Here is a 14,760-nt window from a genome sequence, read left to right on the forward strand (position 1 = left end):
ACCTCCGGCAGAACCAGGCTCAGGGAGGGGCGGGGCCATCTGCTGCGACCGGTTGGTAATGGTCCCTGGGCTGATGTCTTGACTTTTGTCATTTCTGTATTTGTTTTTGGTTGCGAAGTGGATATTTTTAACAGTATTATTATTATTATTCCATCCATTCGCTTCCTCTTATCCTTTTCAGGGTCGCGGGTGGCGCTGGAGCCTATCTCAGCTGTCATAGGGCGAAAGGCGGGGTACACCCTGGACAGGTCGCCAGTCTGTCGCAGGGCTAACACATAGGGACAGACAACCATTCACACTCGCATATTCACACCTAGTGACAATTTGGATTAATCAATTAACCTATCCCCACAAGATGGGGATAGGTTGTTATTATTATTATTATTATTATTATTATTATTATTATTATTATTATTATTATTATTATTAGTAGTAGTAGTAGTAGTAGTAGTAGTAGTAGTACTATTAGTATTGTTGTTCTTGTTATCATTATTATTAGCCGGCTAATTAGCTTCTCAGCGTTTATCACAGGCCGCTTGATTGTGCGGTGCTTGCCTTTATTTAGATTTTCAACATATCATATTTTCCACTTTTTCTGTTCCATTTTTTCCCACACCGTTTGCCCAGCACACACAGTTGTGACACAGAATGGTTACAAAATTGTTACAAAAATCACAGTTTTTAAAACACATCCATACCATTTGTGGTTATAGTCACAGTGCAACCCACTTCTCACATAGAGATAACAGAGACATAAGTGTACTCTCCTGTGGCTCCCTTACTTATGTCATTATAATTCTGCAATTTGTTGGAATTTCCTCTCTGTCTCATTTTGACAGACCATAGTCCCGTCCCTGCTCTGCCATTTAATTAGGCATATCTGTTTTTGCTCTATAGCACTAAACTATTTACAGTACCTATAATCTTTTAGTCCCACCGACTGCAAGCCAAAGACAGAAACCGGCAGTAGCAACAATTCCAGAAACTTCAGTCTTGTTGAATTAGTTATGTTCCTTCTCTACCCAGCATTAACTATGTATTTTTGTATCAGATATATGACTTTAAAGTGAGGAAAAATCTGTATTTCATTGATGGATTATATATATTTAAATGTCAAGGAATAAAAGTCATCCTGAAAGTCATCCTGATAATGTGAGTAAGGTAAACATTGCTCTTACTTGTCTCAGGACTGCTTCCAGCTGAACCAGTGTGTAAAGTCTGCAATATGACAAGTTTGTCTTGAACGGGGAAGTCGTGCTAGCTTACTTTACTAACCCCACCCTGTACTCATTGGTGTTCACATTTACAAAAGCCCAAACATGAAATCAGGAACAGCAGGACGCATTTTAATTCAAACTGTCTGCACAGCTAAGCATCATCCCTCCAGCTCTGTTGACTGTAGTCAATGTCTGTCCTTCTCAAAGGGACATGCAATTTCGTTTCAACATAAACAGTCTTTTTTTCTTCTTCTTCCCCTGTACAGATGTTGCCTAAATCACAACACAGCTACAACAAACGATCAACATTTAACAAACTTTGTGACAGCAAACATGGTGCAAGCTGCTATTATTTTCAGACATCCTCCTCTTAACACACAGGGACAGACAACCATTCACACTCGCATATTCACACCTAGTGACAATTTGGATTAATCAATTAACCTATCCCCACAAGATGGGGATAGGTTGTTATTATTATTATTATTATTATTATTATTATTATTATTATTATTATTAGTAGTAGTAGTAGTAGTAGTAGTAGTAGTAGTACTATTAGTATTGTTGTTCTTGTTATCATTATTATTAGCCGGCTAATTAGCTTCTCAGCGTTTTTCACAGGCCGCTTGATTGTGCGGTGCTTGCCTTTATTTAGATTTTCAACATATCATATTTTCCACTTTTTCTGTTCCATTTTTTCCCACACCGTTTGCCCAGCACACACAGTTGTGACACAGAATGGTTACAAAATTGTTACAAAAATCACAGTTTTTAAAACACATCCATACCATTTGTGGTTATAGTCACAGTGCAACCCACTTCTCACATAGAGATAACAGAGACATAAGTGTACTCTCCTGTGGCTCCCTTACTTATGTCATTATAATTCTGCAATTTGTTGGAATTTCCTCTCTGTCTCATTTTGACAGACCATAGTCCCGTCCCTGCTCTGCCATTTAATTAGGCATATCTGTTTTTGCTCTATAGCACTAAACTATTTACAGTACCTATAATCTTTTAGTCCCACCGACTGCAAGCCAAAGACAGAAACCGGCAGTAGCAACAATTCCAGAAACTTCAGTCTTGTTGAATTAGTTATGTTCCTTCTCTACCCAGCATTAACTATGTATTTTTGTATCAGATATATGACTTTAAAGTGAGGAAAAATCTGTATTTCATTGATGGATTATATATATTTAAATGTCAAGGAATAAAAGTCATCCTGAAAGTCATCCTGATAATGTGAGTAAGGTAAACATTGCTCTTACTTGTCTCAGGACTGCTTCCAGCTGAACCAGTGTGTAAAGTCTGCAATATGACAAGTTTGTCTTGAACGGGGAAGTCGTGCTAGCTTACTTTACTAACCCCACCCTGTACTCATTGGTGTTCACATTTACAAAAGCCCAAACATGAAATCAGGAACAGCAGGACGCATTTTAATTCAAACTGTCTGCACAGCTAAGCATCATCCCTCCAGCTCTGTTGACTGTAGTCAATGTCTGTCCTTCTCAAAGGGACATGCAATTTCGTTTCAACATAAACAGTCTTTTTTTCTTCTTCTTCCCCTGTACAGGTGTTGCCTAAATCACAACACAGCTACAACAAACGATCAACATTTAACAAACTTTGTGACAGCAAACATGGTGCAAGCTGCTATTATTTCAGAGTGTCAGCAGTGAACATGTCAAAGCTGAGAGGTAGGTGATGGCTTATTCCACATCAAGAAGCTCTGATGTCTTGTTATACAACCACCAGTATGTGCACACATGCTAGAGCGAATTGCTGAATAGTATCTTTATAACAGGGTCACAGAGGGAGGCAAAAATAACACAGTGAGCTCATCACTAAAATCATGGTTGGGACAACAGTAGATCACAACAGTCAGAATCTGCTGCTCTTTGCACCAGTGAATAAATACAAAAAACCAAATGCTGGTCACATTATAGCAGGATTTATTCAAATATCCATTTAAATGAATGATGGATACATTTAAATCTTTATTTCAGTTTTGAAGTCCTGAATGATTGATGAGGTTTCTGTGACTTTACCACCTTTCATGTAGAACTGAATTTGTATTTCTGTCAGAATGAGCACAGAGTCTGCCAGGGTTGGAGAATTCTGATAAAAACAAAATAACACAGATATACACAGTATATACTTGTTTATTATCAAGTGTAGTTGGCAGCGGCTTTATGAATTAAAAAAAAACTTTATGAGCCCCTTACAGACTGAATCTTCCTGTTTCCACCACATTAAAACCCACAGACAGCAGATGTGAGTAGTTGAAGTGGCAGCGTGTTTCTTTAATTTGTCACTCATCTGTGTTTCTCCTGCAGAGAAAAGAAGGCTGATGCAGTGTGACACCTGCTGTTCACTTGTTGTAACTGCTTCTGGTAATCTTCCGGTTTCTTCTGACTGTCAACTTTCTAAATACTGGAGAACAAATTTTTCTGACGTTCTAATGAATGTTTATCAGTCCCTCTTCACAGCTACAACGTGCTAAGTTCAAATTTCCCTTTGTTCTCCTTGTAAATTAGTCATAGGTGCAGTGTGAGCACCAGGAAGCAGAGTTGCAGTCTTACATGCCTCTCTGCAGCTTTTCTGCCCCTGTTATCTCCCCCAAACCCCATCCTCAGCTCAGATAAAATAATTGTTGTGGCTGATTGTAACATGTAGATGCTAAAACGAAAGCCTCAACACGGCATTTAATCTGTTTTTAGACTCAATCGGTTTCTTTCAAAAATGCAAAAGAACTCAACCTCTGTACCAACACAGAGCAGAGAGAGCAACCTGAACGCTACTCCAACAGAGGTCGATTATCTTCTTAATAATTTTGCCTCCTCACAACGTACGACTCTGGATACTGTAGCTCCTGTGAAAATAGAGCTTCAAATCAGAAGTACCTGACTCCGTGGTATAATTCTCAAACACGTACCCTAAAGCAGATTACTCGTAAGCTGGAGAGGAAATGGCGTGTCACAAATTTAGAAGATCAACATTTAGCCTGGAGAAATAGTTTGTTGCTTTATAAGCAAGCCCTCGGTGAAGCTAGAACATCTTACCATTCATCACTGATTGAAGAAAATAAGAAAGAAATTCAAATTTTATTTGTCACATACACAGTACAACATGTAGTGAGATGCTTGTGTCCGAGCTGCGGACAGACTGGAGACGTAGCCGCACCATTCCAGTGCTTGGTTTTAGCAAGGGAGTCTAGCCAGGACCCTTACTGGATACCGGGTGGGACTCAAACTTGCGATTCCCGCTACAAAGTCTTTTTCTCTAATTTATTTTTCTGAGTTAACTTCAGTAATTACTTTCTCCAAACCATCAACGTGTCTTTTAGCCCGTTCTCTCTCCTGAGGCGTAACATGGCGACGTTTTGTCACGTCCCGCGGTGTTCCTTTTTATTAAAAAATTTAAAAAATTGAGACACCTTGGCCTATGGTACAATGTATACAATGTATGAAAAGATCTTTTTTGCAGATACTACTATGGCTCTGCAGATTTTTTCTTTTTTTTTTATCCTTTGTCGGCTCACCTTGAGGCTGGCAAATCTGTCCATCACATTTTGGTGGTCAAGTCTCTCAAGCATCTTTCTCAACTGACATCACAGCCAGGTGCTGGAGTCTGCTTTGACCCATGGTCCTTCTCAGCCAGGTATGGAGCTGACTCAAGACACTAAAAGACCTTTCACAGCTACAGCTGCTAACTGGGTTTGTAGGGCAACCTGAATAACAGTTTTCAGTGTGGGAAAGATCTGATTATCCAGAAGATTGTACAATGTTAACATATCTGGAATGGCACCAGATGTTAATGGCTTTCAGCTAAAAAGAAACATGGCCTGACTCCTACCTAACTATATAAAGAGTAACTGAAGGTTAAATGCAGCTAATATGTCCTGTTTTAAGCCAGGCACTTACACCCCCTGCTCCACTGTGTCTTTGAATGCTGAAAATTAAGCAGCTACTCTGTATTTTGAGTGTGAGCACATGTCAGTGGGGGTGGGGTGTAAAGTAGGCAACCACAACTTCCCTGTTCATGATAAACTCATATTACAGATTTTACCCACAGGTTCTATTGAAAGCAGTCCTGAGGTAAGTAAACACTAAGCTGACAGTTATTCACAATTTTTCTACCTCAGGAGCAGCATAATTATGAAGAAACTGCCTCATAATTAGGACAAATCATTATTATAAGATTGCATTTATTTATTTTCTGCTTGCAGTAAGCTTCTGTTTAAATGCGGTAAATGTAAATGTGTTTATCTGTAATGCACAAAATGCACTTGCTTCTGCACAGATTGGTTAATAGAGACTTGATAACAGATCAGTAGTTTGTTTTCAAATCTTTGCTACCAAGATCTTTCCTTAAATCATTAGTTGTATAATATATAGCTGTAAACATAATCAGTTTTTAGTTTATTAGATAGAAAAGTTTCTTAAGTTAATCCTACCTTAATGATGGTTCATTTAAATGAGACTTTGTATCCAATTGTTTAGTATGATCATGGATTTAGACAATTCCCTTAAAAGTAACTGTCCGAAAAAGAGGTTTAACATAGCACATCAGGAACGGCTAGAAGCTAAGTAGAACGACATTATTATTATTGGACATTTTGGTCCTTAAATTGGTGCAGTTTTGATATTAAGACTACATATATTACTGTATATATTGCATGATATTGAACTCAAAGTTGGATACAAAAAAAATCACTATAGATTGTAACATTTACAGTTGGTGTAAAAAAATCCTAAAGCTTTTAGGAAAACACTATGGCAACTGGAAATGTGTCAAAAGTACTACAACTCTACAATGTTCATAAAAAGTACATTTTTGAATTGCTTCACTGGATATGGCAAAATTAATGTGCAAATGAAATTAGGTGATTATGCGTGGGGCAAGTTGGAAGTGTTCTGATTTTTCCTATTGTGAAGAGCAGTGTTTACAAACCTTGTCTGCTATTTCACACAGATGTTGTTTTTTTGCATGTCTTTTCAGATGAGAAGAGTATGTTCTTTTACAGCAACTCCAACTGCACAGTTAGACAGTTAGATATGCTGAATGCACCTCCAGAGATAATATGGGTCAACACTGGTATCTGTCTTTCTTTGACCATAGTGATCCTCTGTTGTATTTGTGTGGTAAGTAAATAATAACTTAGATTTGTGTATTTTTATAAATCTATGACTATGTGAACAATGTGAAGGTTTAGCAAATAATGGGACTGCAATAATTTGCTTGAAATGTGCTTCTGTACAAATTGAGGGACTATAAATGTGTGCATTTGTTTTTTATTTATTATTTATGTATCTCCTTATTAAAGCAAAAGTTCTGTTGGGTATACAGGGCATTCAGATGAGGGAGCTCCTGTCATTTAGGGTGAGGGGTATTTTGGGTGGGTTGAGGGCGGCCTGTTTCAGAATCATACATTTTGTAGTGACCTCACTCAGCAGCTTCCCTTCTGATCTCCATACATACAGTTGTGTGTCAAGTTTGACAAACTAATAGTTTGAAAACCAATAACAAAAAAGAGCCACTTTCACAGGGACATCAAATTCATTTTACGACATACAGCCCACTTTGATCTTAAGTAGTCTGTAGGAAACTCCCCTTTCTGTCACTGTAAATATGTTTAACTACACATGAAATCCCTGAGGTATCTTAATATATGAAGGTGCAATTTCAACAGCATGTCTCAAAATTTCTACATGATAAATGCATCAATTTACAGAAAACAAAGTTGTGATCATTCCTTAGCCAGACTGTCCTGTATTTATAAAACAGAAAGGTTTTGATCATTAACAGAAAATCTTCTTTTTTTAACTAGATTAATATAGATGGTTAAAACAGGTATATCTGTGTTAATTTTTTTGTATCTATTACTTAATTACTTTGGTTTAGCATGAATGACTATGGAGAAGTTTAACAAAAGGAATAACTGTAAAAACTACAAAAATCCAAAAGTGTATTCGATCCTTTACATTTTCCTGTCTTCTGGCCCATGACATCCCTGCTACAGTCTACAGATAACACTGATTGTTACTTTGTTTGTGGCTTCTGTCTTTTCTTTCATTACATCATTATTATGGTTATGATTTATGTGTCCTGTAGGTACAAAGGAGTCAGATCCCTATCATCTATTACACAAACCACCTCATCTCTAATCTAATCCAGATCTGCATAATGATTGTTTGGGAAGCAGGAGTGCAAAGTAGCACATGTGTTATTATTAACTGCGTTGCTGTGTTGGCCAGTCTTTACTTCAAGCTGTGCATTGCCCTGGAAAGGTACCTGTCTTTCACTGTGTTTGCATGTCTCTGAACATTATATTGTATTGTCAGCAAAATATTATTCTGCACTGTTATAATCAGAATATGTATCTTGTGATGCAGGTATTTTTTCATCATGCACCCACTGTTGGACTGCCTCAGAGAAACTAAGACTTCTGTGCTGGTCTGTGTTCTGGTCTGGGCTTTTTGTATTGTCAGTTTCCCTCTTGCAATACTCTTGAAAGAAATTGTACATTTCAGAATGTATGGACTCCTCCCTGGCCCTGTGTTCATCTTCTGCTTAGCTCAGACCTACACAGGCCTGCCTGCTGCCACCTCAGTGTCCACTGAGGAAAAACAGAGAAGTCTCAGAACTCTGATTCTGTTGTTCCTTAACTATTTTCTAATAATCTTTCCTGCAATCATCTGTGATATTTCCTGTTTTTCAATTACTTTCTATCGTATCATTTTGATCTTGTACCTGTTCTCTCCGTTGGTGGACTTGATTCTGTTTTATTTCCATGCACAATTGGCATGTTGTCTATGCTGCTGCAATGCAGAGAGCACTGTATCAGATGTAGCAGCTGATCAACAAATTGGCTGATGGTAGTAAAAATAGTTAAAGTGTTTCTCAATTAATCACATACCGTCCTTATCAGCCTCCTAGCCATGCATGTCTCAGCTGAAGTTTGTAATAATGAAAAAAAAATCATAACTTTACATTCCAATATTAAACACAGAAATACCATCTTACATTTTTTTTTTTTATAATTTTTTATAATTATGCTTCCCAAAACATACTCCTTTGTTTCTATGCACAAATAATATATCTAATTATCCGGCCATACTCTTCTGCTCCTCTGCTTTAGTGTTGCAGGTGGGTGGAGCCTAGCCCAGCAGTCATATATGACTTTTTAGCCCTTACATACTATTCAGGTCTAATTTAACACATTTTACATTTGGCAGGAGAAAAGTCATCCTAGATATCTGTCTTTCGACCTGAAAGTTGATTACTTTTCCAAAATACATATAATACAAAAACGTAATGAATACACAAAAATCAAAAATTAACATTTTATGCTGTTGTATAGCTGCTGAGATTGTTTGGGTCAAATGTGACTGATTGCAGAACCACCAGTTCAAGGTTTCTTTAAATGTTATTATACACAATACAATTACATTTCTTTCACTACTGCTTAAAAAAATCATCTTTATTTGTGAAGTAAAAGAGATAAAGTAATATTTATTTTATTATTTGCCTTTTTTATTACATAGAACATATGAAATTATGACAAATATGAAATAATTTCACTGCCACACATTGTAATTTCAAAGTGTCAACATATGATGTAAACATAAAATAAATCTAATTCCCAAATCATTGCTGGGTCATATCATTTGTGTAAATGCTGTTTAAAACTCTAGCTGTGTGTGTTTTTAATACCCTGTGACGGTCACATAAATTAAAAAATGTAAAAAAGAATTTAAAATGTGAACCTGCATGTGCGATGAGTGCACTTTTTTGGACTTTTGGTGACAGAGTTCAAGGAGTCTGTGACACTGTTATTTTGGCCTTTGAAGGATCATGGGGGAATCGCCAAACAGTTTCACAGTAAAACAACAAAGGAGAGATTATATATGTGGCAGCCTCACTTCTGTCTGCCCCAACTGTAGCTGCCTCCACCAGTGTGTGAATGAATAGTGGAATTGAAAAATGCTTTGAGGGAAAGCGCTACATAAATGCAAGCTATTATTATTAAGAGTAGCAGGAGGACACGACCTCATAATCAGGAAAGGTATGGATTATGAGATTGTTTAATGTGTATCATGTTTACAGTACAAATAGAATAAACTTTTTATTCTAAAATAAATACCCAACAGTATTAGAAAGAAACACCAATAATCAGAGATTACTTGACAAAAATGTGACAACAGATAATTAATCAGTAGAGAGAGAGAAATTAGATAAAATTTTATTAATCCCTTGGGTGGGTTCTTCCAGGAAATTCTGTTTCCAGTAGCACAGCACCGACAGAAGTTGCAAAAGAATGTAAGCAGAAACAGAAATATATCATATATACACATATATAAATACAGAGTATATAAGAGTATATATATATAATATATAATAGTATATAAATAGGAATAGGAATGCAAGGGAACTACACATTTCAACTATTTTGAGTCTATTGCACCGTTGAATATAGAAAAATTATTACACAGTGAAAAAGGCACTACAGCTTAGTTGTTCCCGCCCTCCTTTGTCCCCTTTTCCCCTCCCTCTCCCCTTCAGCGAGGTGTTAAACAGTTTGATGGCGTGTGGGACAAAGGAGTTTTTAAGTCTGTTGGTCCTCGACTTTGGGAAAAGCAACCTGTCACTGAACAGACTCCTCTGGTTGTTTATGACTGTGTGCAGAGGATGCCCAGCATTGTCCATAATGTCCAACAGTTTCTTTAATGAATTAAATAAAGTAATTTGGAATTTGATGATGAAGATAATATAATGCTGTCAAAATGTCCCCCTTCCATCCTTAGTCAGCAGGATGCCATGAAGAATAAGGTTGTACCAATTTGCCTTGAGGCGACTTTTGTTGTGATTTGGCGCTATATAAATAAAATTGAATTGAATTGAATTGAATGTGTAACTGTTGACAGTGTGGGACCTTTGCCCAAGTCTAAAGCTGGAAACCAATCTTTGTTCACAAATGTTTGTGCTTCAACTATGTTCCCATATTTTCAAACGTCAAGATAAAGATTGTTAATCTCTGGCGTTACTCTGGCACAGATAGACAGACTGGAATTATTGTACAGTATATTAAACTAAAAAGTGGGCCACATCTTGAAAAAAAAACAAAAAAATGGTTCTGTGCTGCAAATCAGTCAAATCTGCGCTGTGAGTGTTACCACATGTGAGTGGGGGTGGGGTGTAAAGTAAGCACCTGAACTTCCTTTTAAGACAAAATCATCATACTAGAGATTTTAACCACCTCAAAGCAGTCCTCAGGTAAGTAGAGCCAATGTTTTCAGGTTTTTTTTTTATTATTATTGGTACTTAAAGAGGAGCATAATTCATAATTCCAAATTCAGGGGCCCGATCCTTCAGAGGCCGCATTTGTAGGCCGATTACGTCACAGCGTTACGACAAAGGCTGTCCAAATTTGAAGACTCCTCCAAATGCGATAAATGTATCTTCCTTTTCCCCAGAGTTGAAGGATGGGTTGGGTGTATCCTTTGTTGCCCAACCTATTGTGGATAAATATGTTGGGTTTGCATGATAAAAAGAGAGGCCTCTGTTTGTAGAAATGCAGCAGAAGAAGTATGAATAGCTTGAGCAGAGGGAAGGATCATGTGAAACTGGGCATCATGTGTAAATATAGGGGTAGTTAATTCAGGAGGGGAGACGCCTGGGATGTGTCTATATCCACAGGGTGACTTCTGACCTGGCCTTAAGGAGGAAGTAAGGAGGGAGAAGAAGTAGGGCAACTGGACATTTCCATTTCTGAGAATAGCAGGAGGAGTAGGGAGCCAGGACATATGTGGGTAAAAGGCAAGACAGTTACAGATATACAGTGGCTTGCAAAAGTATTCGGCCCCCTTGAACTTTCCCACATTTTGTCACATTACAGCCACAAACATGAATCAGTTTTATTGGAATTCCACCTGAAAGACCAACACAAAGTGGTGCACACGTGAGAAGTGGAACGAAAATCATACATGATTCCAAACATTTTTTACAAATAAATAACTGCAAAGTGGGGTGTGCGTAATTATTCAGCCCCCTTTGGTCTGAGTGCAGTCAGTTGTCCATAGACATTGCCTGATGAGTGCTAATGACTAAATAGAGTGCACCTGTGTGTAATCTAATGTCAGTACAAATACAGCTGCTCTGTGACGGCCTCAGAGGTTGTCTAAGAGAATATTGGGAGCAACAACACCATGAAGTCCAAAGAACACAGCAGACAGGTCAGAGATAAAGTTACTGAGAAATTTAAAGCAGGCTTAGGCTACAAAAAGATTTACCAAGCCTTGAACATCCCACGGAACACTGTTCAAGCCATCATTCAGAAATGGAAGGAGTATGGCACAACTGTAAACCTACCAAGACAAGGCCGTCCACCTAAACTCACAGGCCTAACAAGGAGAGCGCTGATCAGAAATGCAGCCAAGAGGCCCATGGTGACTCTGGACGAGCTGCAGAGATCTACAGCTCAGGTGGGGGAATCTGTCCACAGGACAACTATTAGTCGTGCACTGCACAAATTTGGCCTTTATGGAAGAGTGGCAAGAAGAAAGCCATTGTTAACAGAAAACCATAAGAAGTCCCGTTTGCAGTTTGCCACAAGCCATGTGGGGACACAGCAAACATGTGGAAGAAGCTGCTCTGGTCAGATGAGACCAAAGTGGAACTTTTTGGCCAAAGTGCAAAACGCTATGTGTGGCGGAAAACTAACACTGCACATCACTCTGAACACACCATCCCCACTGTCAGATATGGTGGTGGCAGCATCATGCTCTGGGGGTGCTCCTCTTCAGCAGGGACAGGGAAGCTGGTCAGAGTTGATGGGAAGATGGATGGAGCCAAATACAGGGCAACCTTGGAAGAAAACTGTTAAGTCTAATTGTTGAATATTGTCATTGTGCTTCTTAAATTTGTAAGGTCTGAGTTCAATTTATAGGAGTGCTGGTGTTAATATTACTCTTTCTGGGTCACAAAATAAACTTTTAAGATAATTTCAGGTGAGAATGTAGCTGTGTAGACTTCAAATATCTGCTCGATTTATCAAGACATCACATATTTGTGCTCCGACGTTTTCGGAGACGTCCGTTACCCACCAGCTCGATATCTAGCCGGGGGTTCAAGGGTCGCTAGAGCCAGTGAGAACAGTGAACTCCCGGTACATTGTTTTCAAACCCCTGCGGTGTTTCGCTATTCAGGTTAAACATGATATATAAGTCCTTTAGATAACTTAAAAATGTTATTGTTTGGCTTTTTTCAGTGTTTTATTTATTCCTGAGTAAATCAGTTTGGCTGAGATTGTTAATTTTGAGTAGCAGAAGTTAAAATGACTCGTTCTTCAGAAATAAGGTGACAGACAAAACACAGACAAGCACTGAGATAAACTATGGTGGATGCTAATTGGTTCAAAGAAGGCAGGCAAGAAAATGATTTGATTTATTAAGTTAAGACATTAAGGCTGCTGTATATAGCTATTTAGACCTATTTTGAAGGAGCTTCAAAACAGCTTGGTATGGATATAGCTACATATTACAACATACAGTATACTAGTTGATAGGTAGCTTGTTACTGAACATGTTACAATTATACAAAAACAAAAAAAAAGTCAAACATAAGCGAAACCATTATTCAAATAATGTTCAAATAGAAGCAGGAAGAAGCATAAACACAAGTTTATTTACATTTTGCTACATGTATTTGGTTTTTTAACCCCAGAAGCACACATGTATATCTTTATATAAGCTGGCCAACGTAGGAGATGGAAGCCACTGACATCAAGAACAGGAAGCTCCTGACCCTGTATGGAGGCTTTCACAACATCTCCAGCACCCTGAAGCTGTATGCTAAGCGTAAAGGATAAGACCAGTAACTAGTGAGTGTCAGTACCACAGTCTAGGAGGCAGCAAACATCCACAAATACATCAGGAAGCGTGCTCAGTGAATACCACATGTGGACCGGATTTTTTTTTTTAAAGAAAACAGAAAATCTCAGGTTTCAAAAATACCCGTGTATGTGTGGACGTAGCCATAGAAACAAAGAAAACAAAAGAAAAGGAAAAAAGGTAAACTATATGGGAAATGTTAAAAAAAAAAAGGTATTTTTTCAGTGTTCAATATTGGAATAAAAAGAGTGTTCATAGCAGCTTCTAAAACATTTTTAAGATTATTTACACAGACACACTTCAGTTGAGAGAAGCACAGCTGACAGTCTGATGTCCTCGTGCAACGGTATTTGTGAAGGATTTTTTTTTGCCTCAGTTCTCAGAAACTCTTCAACCATTTCCGTCCTTATTTCTCTCTCGTGTCTCTTTTAATCAAAACACCTGTCTGTTCTAAAGTAAGCCACACTCATCATCAACTTCTTCATCTGATGCAGTGGTGGCCACACACCACACACATGCAGAGAAGATGTAAGAAAACAGAATCAATTCCAGAAAAGGACCAAGCAGAAACAAGATCCAGCTGATATAACTTTGAATAACTAGAATATCAAAGATCATTGTGGGAACGGTTCCTAGAAAGTAATTAAAAAACAACAAAATCAAAGTTCCCAGACTTCTCTTTTTTTCCTCAGTAGGCATTGAGTTGGCAGCAGGCAGGGCTCTGAAAGTCTGAGCTGAACAGAAGATGAACACAGGAGCAGGGAGAGCGGCATAAACAAGTAATCGTTGAAATTCATGTAAGACTATCGCAAGAGTGACACTGACAATACAAAAGGCCCAGACCAGAACACAGACCACCACCGAACTCTTAGTTTTTTTAAGACAGTCCAGCAGTGGGTGTGTGATGGAAAAATACCTGTAACACAAGAGAAACACATTATCACAGTGCACAATAGTACATTTCTGAAAGTAAGGATACTTCACAGTACAAAGATCATGTTTAGAGACATGCAAGGATGCACACACATTGAACAGGTACCTTTCCAGAACAATGCATATCCTGAAGTAAAGGTTGGCCATCATAACACAGTAATAAATAATGATGGTGATGATGCTTTCCACTCTTGTAACCCAAAGGGTCATTATGCAGATCTGGGTTAGGTTGGTGATGAGAAGATTTGTGTAATAGATGATAGAGACCTGACTCTTCTGCACCTGCAGGAAATATAAATGTAATTAACTCGTAAATAATTTTATTTATATTTAATATAACTTACATTAATGCAGTAATAAACATGACATGAGCAGCACAAGGAGACATAAAACAGTGATCAGTTTTCAGTGTTGGGGAGTAACGGAATACATGTACCGCCGTTACGTATTTAAAATACAAAATATGAGTATGAGCAGCCTTTCAACGCCTCTCTCTGTCTTGACCCACACAACAAAGTAAAGCTAGTTTTTGGCTACGAGCCCGACACAGAACCCGACATATTAGCCAGAGGTCCCTTTACTACGGTTTGGAGCCTCGGACCTTCAGTAACAGTAATAAATCACACAGCAATAGTACATTCATGTAGTTGTAAAAAAGCATGATAATATATTAAGTAATCCATAACTCTCATTGAGTAACGTATTCTGTAGTGGAATAC

This window comes from Haplochromis burtoni, unplaced genomic scaffold (genome assembly GCF_018398535.1).
Source record: "Haplochromis burtoni strain Fernald_Lab_line unplaced genomic scaffold, NCSU_Asbu1 Contig_106, whole genome shotgun sequence".
Classification (NCBI taxonomy): domain Eukaryota; kingdom Metazoa; phylum Chordata; class Actinopteri; order Cichliformes; family Cichlidae; genus Haplochromis; species Haplochromis burtoni.